The following is a 7,036-nucleotide window of genomic DNA, read 5'->3' on the forward strand; positions in this document are numbered from 1 at the left end:
GGAAAACTATGAGTATGAAATGATTGTTCCTTGGACACGGTTAAATACAAAAACCAACGACCAGTCTCAGAGAGGAATACCGCAGAGAAAATCCCATAATCAGTGCAATGGGCTAAAGGTAAAAGAGGGGAGTCTAAGTGTGTCCTTACCCAAAAATGTATTGTCATTTTTTCAAATGTTTTTCCTTTATTTTCACCTAGTAATCCTGCAAATAATACATTTACTGTCCCTTTGTGGCTACACTTACTTTCTGTATCTAAGGAGGGGGCCATGGTTGTCACCCAGGCTGGACTTCGTGTTATCATATCTGACTTTGTTCATCCCTATTACATGGTTTATTGCGGTTAGTAGTTTACAAAATAAGGATTGGTCACGGGTTGAACTGTAAGCAAAGACAACCACCCTGCTCGAGTATTTTATTTATTACAGGTATTTATGTAGCGCCGACAATTTACAGTGATTTACATGGTTGTACTTTCACATGAGTCCCGGCCCTAAGGAGCTTACAATCTAAGGTCCCTATCTCACATGCATACATACAAGGCCCAATTTACACAGGAGCCAATTAACCTACCAGCATGATTTTGGAGTGTGGGAGGAAACCCATGCAAGCACAGAGAGAACATGCAAACCACAGGGAGAACACTCTGAGGCTAACACAGTATACTGGGGAAAGGAAAGCGCCACATGCAGTGTGTAACATAACACACCAGGAGGTAGTAAGTGCTCGAGAGGCATCCTATATCTAAGCATTTCTTAACCTTTTTTTCAGTCATAGCACCCTTTACATGTATGCAAAATCTCAAGCACCCCAGTCTAAAGTTAGTGGTTTTTAAGGGGGGATACGACACAAAAAGTGGGGTTCCTCCCTTTCACACTAGGGTCCTCCTTTACATCAAAAGCCCCCCTCCTTTTAAACCAGAATTCCCTCCCTTCGCATCACAAGCCCCCCTTCATATCAGGAGCACCCATCAGAGCTCCTTTAAAATCAAGAGCCCCCCATTCACATCAGAAGCCTCCCTTCATATTAGGGTTCCACCCACCATTTTGCATCAGAGTTTCCCCTTCACATCAGAGTCCTACCATCTCAACATTTCAAGGACCCCTGAGGAAGTCAGTAGGCACCCTAGTTGAGAAAGGCTGCTGTATATACACATGAAGATATGTACTCCTGCTCTAAAATGAAAACAGCACTCTGCAGCTAACTGATACAGTATGCAAGGGTAAGGAAGTATCACATACCAACCATATACAGAGAACAATGCTCACTGGGACATACCAGGTTATTGTTGCACCTTACAGAGGCATATTTACACATGGAGATATCAGAAATGATACACTGAAATGTACTCCAGCTCGGAAACTGAAGACCACTCTGCAGGTAACTGACACAGTACACAAGGTTAAGGAAAATGCCACCTACTCAATGCCACATACCAGGTTGTTGTTCAGAGCGGAGAATATGGTACATGGAAATGTATACTTGCTCTGAAACTGGAGAGCATTCTGTTGAATGTACCTTTGTTGATTAGCAAGTCAATCTTCACCCACCTGTGGGCATTACTTATAAGAGAGTGTTCAGAGCCTGGTACATAAGAAAGGCTGTGACACAGCTTTGCATCTGTCGAGCACTCTTTAGCTAACAAACCAGTACACTAAGTGTCTGGGAAGTGCCACAACCATTGCCCTAGAGTGACATTACAGGCAGCTCTCACAATCTGGTCCAGTGGGTTCCTGTGCGGCCTCCAAGTCTTTATCAAATACTAACCATTGCGGACAACTGTGGTGGAGAGATTAACTCCAACTGCATACATGTATCTTGATTGAAGCAAAAGCAACCACGATAAGTAATTTTTCAAGATAGAACAAATTAATCTATGAATACTGCTACTCCTATGTCCCCCAATGTACAATAATTAGCATCAAGTTGTGGCATATCTTTCCTTAATCCTCATATAAAACAATATTTAAATTATAAATTCCAACCCTTTCCTCACTCCTGATATAATAACACAGGTGGAGTCATGGTTAGATGCAGCTGTTTTAATAAATCTTTGTTAAGCAAACTCAAATAATGATATAAATCCAGCAAATAAACACTGAATATACACCCCAACTGTTCAAAGACTAAGGTGAGGTCCCAAGGCTTGGATCATGACTCTGCCATCTATGATATTAAAACAAAACCAATCACAGGCTTTAAAAAAAAGAAAAACAGTAATTCTATTCCAAAGAAGCTCACCCGCACTATAGAAGACATACTATTCTTTAAACTGCCGGGCTAGACTCAAGCAAGATATTTCAAAATGAGTCTGTCACAAACCTGGGCAAATAGGACTCTATGTTAAAAAAAAATTATAATCAGAAGTTAGAGATATAGGCAGCTGAAGCTATATGCAAATCTTGGCTTAAGACTCCAAAGCCAAACCCCCTCCTGTACCTTCCTATTGGTGCTTTAATGGGACAAGTAGCTTTATTGGCTTATAGGGAGGCTTGAGCAGCACTCAAACACTAAAAAAAGGCAAGGAATACTGTATTTATTATTTACTTCAGACTGACACAATCTTGCAGCCACCCACATGCAACCAGTGAAGTCAGAGCTCCTAATCTGCATGCTTGTTCTGATCACTAGCTTGATTTAGCATGACAGCCAGACAAGCAACATTTTCAGATGGTCATCAAATGCAGCCTTCCATTTGTCCAACTGTACATGTTTTCTTTAAAGCTGAATGCCAGGAACAGGATACAACTTTTACCATTGGGAAACAAATTACTGGTAAAAGTGGTTTATGTTTTCCACTATGCCCTATATTAATAGACTAGAGAAATATAACAGATGCCTTAAGGGTGGGTCACTGAAGATGAAACCTTCTGGCCAAAGTCCCCCCTTCCTTGCCCAGGCCCACATTTAGTCCGTAGTGCTTCCCAAAAGTATTGCAACTAGATCAAGAAGCATCTTTAAGAAAACTATTAAAAACCAAAAATCATACAAAAATAAGTGCTAAAACCCTGTCCACTAATGCACATGCCACAGGTGTAAAGCTAAAGAGTTATAATAAACCCCACCAATAATCTCTATACTTCAAAGTACCTCCCTTTGGTAAGGGAAGTTGTTACAAAGTAAACATCAAAACACATGTGCTTTACTTTGTGAATTCCAAAGCAGAGATAGTAGGTGGAAACAACATCAAAACTATTTTCTGTTACACTTATCTCTATTTCTATTTTCTTTCTTGTCCATAGGGACACAGGAAGTCTTTAGCCTTCGGGCCCTAGAAAACCAGTCCAACTGAGGGGTGGGCATAAAGAAAACAATTGCCAACATGCCCAGGGAAAAATGGAAAACTGACTTATTCCATGACAGAAGAATGCTGCACCGTAAATGTCTGGGGTGCAATTGGGTAAAGCTAATTGCCACAAATGAGGCGATCATCAGCCTTAAGACTCTTGTGCAGACGTGGAGAGTATGAAGGCTTCTGGACTGAAAGGTTTGTATTTTACATTCTGCTGGAGAAGGAAAACTCTGAGCTGAGACATGTCCAGGACCATGCACAAAAAATCTAAGCGACGAGTCAGTTTCAGCAACAATTTCTGAAGGTTCAGGATCCAAACGAACCTCTAATGTCTGGATAGTTAAGCAATATGTTGTCCAACAGGACCTTCGCTGACTGTTGGAGGTCTTCTAAGTATCCCACATTAGGGATGCCCAAGAATGCAACAATGCTAACAATAGAGCTGGCACTGTGGTATACACTTTGGGTAGAGGAGAGTGGCAGGGTCACAAACTTGCAGTATAGTGGGCCAATAGCAAACACTGATCCACTGGAAAGATGGGAACATGTATTGAGCATCTTTGATATACATAGTAGTAAAAGGGCATTTCTTAACAGTCACAGCGGGAGATAACTTTGCAGTCTGCTCCTGTAGCTTCTTCTATGGATAAGGAAAATCAATGATAATGTGATCAAAAACAGGCACGAAGAGACAATCTCTAAGGCCATGTCAATCAAATATTTCTTGCACAAAGGTTCCGCAGTCCCGAACTTTAGCCAAATTGCCCTACGCATAAGCACCTACATGATGCACATGCACGAAATGAAACGAAAGGCTTCCAGCAAATAGTTACAGCCAAAATTTGGCTCCAGGCATGCATTCAATAGACAATGGATCAACACGAGATGTAGCTCGATCTCTTTTAAAGGGATATAGACTAAGCAGACATGGTTTGACCAAGTCACAGCCATTAATCAGGTGTAAAACAGGATCCACCAATGAGAACAGATCTCCGGAAAGAGCTTCCAACTGCTTATTAGTTGGATCCTTAAAGACAGGTGTATCCTCTACCGGCATAGTAAGCACCTTGTTAGGGTGAGACACGGACAAATACAATGCTAACACGCACTTGGGGGCCAAACAACGTATCAGGGTGCTTCAAATCTCATTAGAAAAAGAGTTTAAAAAAAAGCAGGTGCAAAAGGAAGGCCTTAGCAGCCTCAGTATTTTTTTAAATGACCCAAGACTAAAAACAGTACTTGTAATAGCAACAGGCTATTCCTCTAGTTTCTGAACGGTGCACACTGGCACAATAAGAGCCGAACTGTGTAAGAGGCGAGCTCTGCAGCTGATGTCTCTAAAGCGGCTACATTGCAGGCAAAGCAGATACAGATGCTTTTAGTCTCTGTGATCTGAGCCAACAAATAACTTGGCAATTTGGGTCATAAAGGGTTCCATGACCATGGTTAAAAAAAAAAAGACCCAGCCACACCCCGATGAAGCTAAAGAGGACTCTAAAAGACAAGAGAGACTAAAGCTGGCCATATACTATATGGATTTTTGCCGGTTCTTGATGAGCAGGCCGAAATTTGCACAGTGGGTCCCGCTGTCGGCATCCTTTCAGTCGACGTCCCTCACACAGCTGATCGAAGGAGACGGTCGGAAATATTTTCGAATGAACAGAGCTGGCAGCCAATGAGCTACCGGCTATGTGCGGGTATTCTGACAGCAGACTGCACTGTATCCCTCAAACAATGATGTATGATTTTATACATGCCCCAATATTTATATGTCTGAGCGCTGCATCCAAAAGGAGTTTCACAACAAGAAAAAAAGTCAGTAAAAGGCTGCTAACACCATGTGACAGTGTAGTGGCACTCATAGTGTAGGCCACCAACACCATATGACAATGTTAGCAGTGTTGGGGAATCTGTGAATGCACACCAAAATGCCGCTGGAGAGCTGATGGTCTAGTGCTGCAAAACCGACCTTTACCCTCTTGATGGGGACATAGGCATAGCTAGTCCCGACAGTTTCTGCCCACAGCTGGACAGGCAACAGTGTCAATGCCTGCAGGGAGCAATGGTAAAGGCAGAATCTGCAATGCCACAAGCAGCTGATATGCAGAGGGAAAAGATGCACAGCTTCAAACTACAAATAATTCAGTGAAATAGCTTTATTCATTTATTTTTTTTATTGTGCACAATGGTGATGAGAGAAGAAAGGATTTGGCAATACAGTTCCACTTTAACAAGCAATGATTAATTGTGAACACTTTTGTTCACTTAAAAAGATCAGTGTTTCAAAACCTGGTGTGTGTAATCCTTGAGAACTCGATATGTGAACATTTGCCAAGATATCAGACTTGTTAAAACCTGCAGATTACATAGGACTGGGTGACAACTAGGCTGTCTTTGGGGTAAAATTGCATCATCAACAGACCACCACCAACCATCCATCCAACATGGCTGGCTCGTATACTACAAAACATGCTGCGTCTTCTCACAGCCATCAAGATAGACTATATCCATTTACTCAAAGCAATAAGGTTTTTTCTGCTAAAGTTGGAGATGAAATCAAGCTTTATGTTGCAACATGACATGGGTTTTATCACAACTGTAATTACTGTGTTTGTGAGTTTTATGTGCACAGGTGTGTATTTTATGAGGCACGTTCCTCCTTTATTTTAGGTATTTTTGACATTAACAGCCGTATTAGCAATCATGGGTGTATGACTGACTCTGGAACAGGGTTTAGTTAAATTGAAATTATGGGCAGTCCATAAATCATAAAAATTGTGCCCTCTCAAAATGGTAACAATGTATTATTAGGTTTGTTAAGGGAATGATATAACAGCGTAAAAACCTACCTTAGCCCACGCCACCAGTGCACTGATCCTCTTCTCTCCAGTGCTAGGCCATCATATACAATACAGGACAAGCGGTGGCTGCAGTTCCTGCATTATATGTGATGACATCAGCAGGAGGCGTTATAACAAAGACTAGTTGAAGACCTGCAAGAACAATGACTTCAGTGGATTAGTTATTACAACAAAAGGGATGAACACTGAGGTACCATGGGCCAAGACAACTATTACCCTGTGTTAGATCTTCCCTCTGACAAAATCAACACAAATGCTTCATCAGCTAAAGAGAGAATATGCACAACTTTTATGATTTTTTTTTTTTTAACTGCCTGGAGTTAGGCAGTAACTCCAGCTATAAACAGAATTTCAAGAACAAAAAAAAGACAATAATTGTTTAGGAAAAGAAAATGTTCCACAAAGCTTTGGGCTTTTAGCAGACAAAAAAGCCTACCTCAGGCAATACACGGCATTCACTGAGGGGAATTTATGAAAACTGGAGCAGTTGTGCATGGCAACCAATCAGCTTCCATCTTTCATTTTCAAATCTTAACTAAACAAACTGAAGAGAGCAGCTGATTGGTTGCCCTGGGCAACTGCTCCAGATTTTGTCTGCTCCAGTTTTAATAAATTCCCCCTTTGTGTCCAGAACAACAAAATAGCAATTGCACATTCAGCAATTTGTACAAGCTTTTTTTTTTTTTAGAGGCTGAGTTATTGGTAAAAAACAACTTGCTCTGAAGTCTAGTGGTGGCTTTGAGTAACACATATCCTTGGAAAGGTTATGAAAGACTAGCAGAAAACCCAATAAAAACATTAGAAAAACTGAAATGTTTATTAGTTAGAGAAAACATAACACATTAGCAGGACAAGCTGGGAATTCATTGGGGGAAGGAGTTT

This window comes from Nanorana parkeri, unplaced genomic scaffold (genome assembly GCF_000935625.1).
Source record: "Nanorana parkeri isolate BGI_ZX_2015 unplaced genomic scaffold, ASM93562v1 scaffold1692, whole genome shotgun sequence".
In the NCBI taxonomy this organism is placed as follows: domain Eukaryota; kingdom Metazoa; phylum Chordata; class Amphibia; order Anura; family Dicroglossidae; genus Nanorana; species Nanorana parkeri.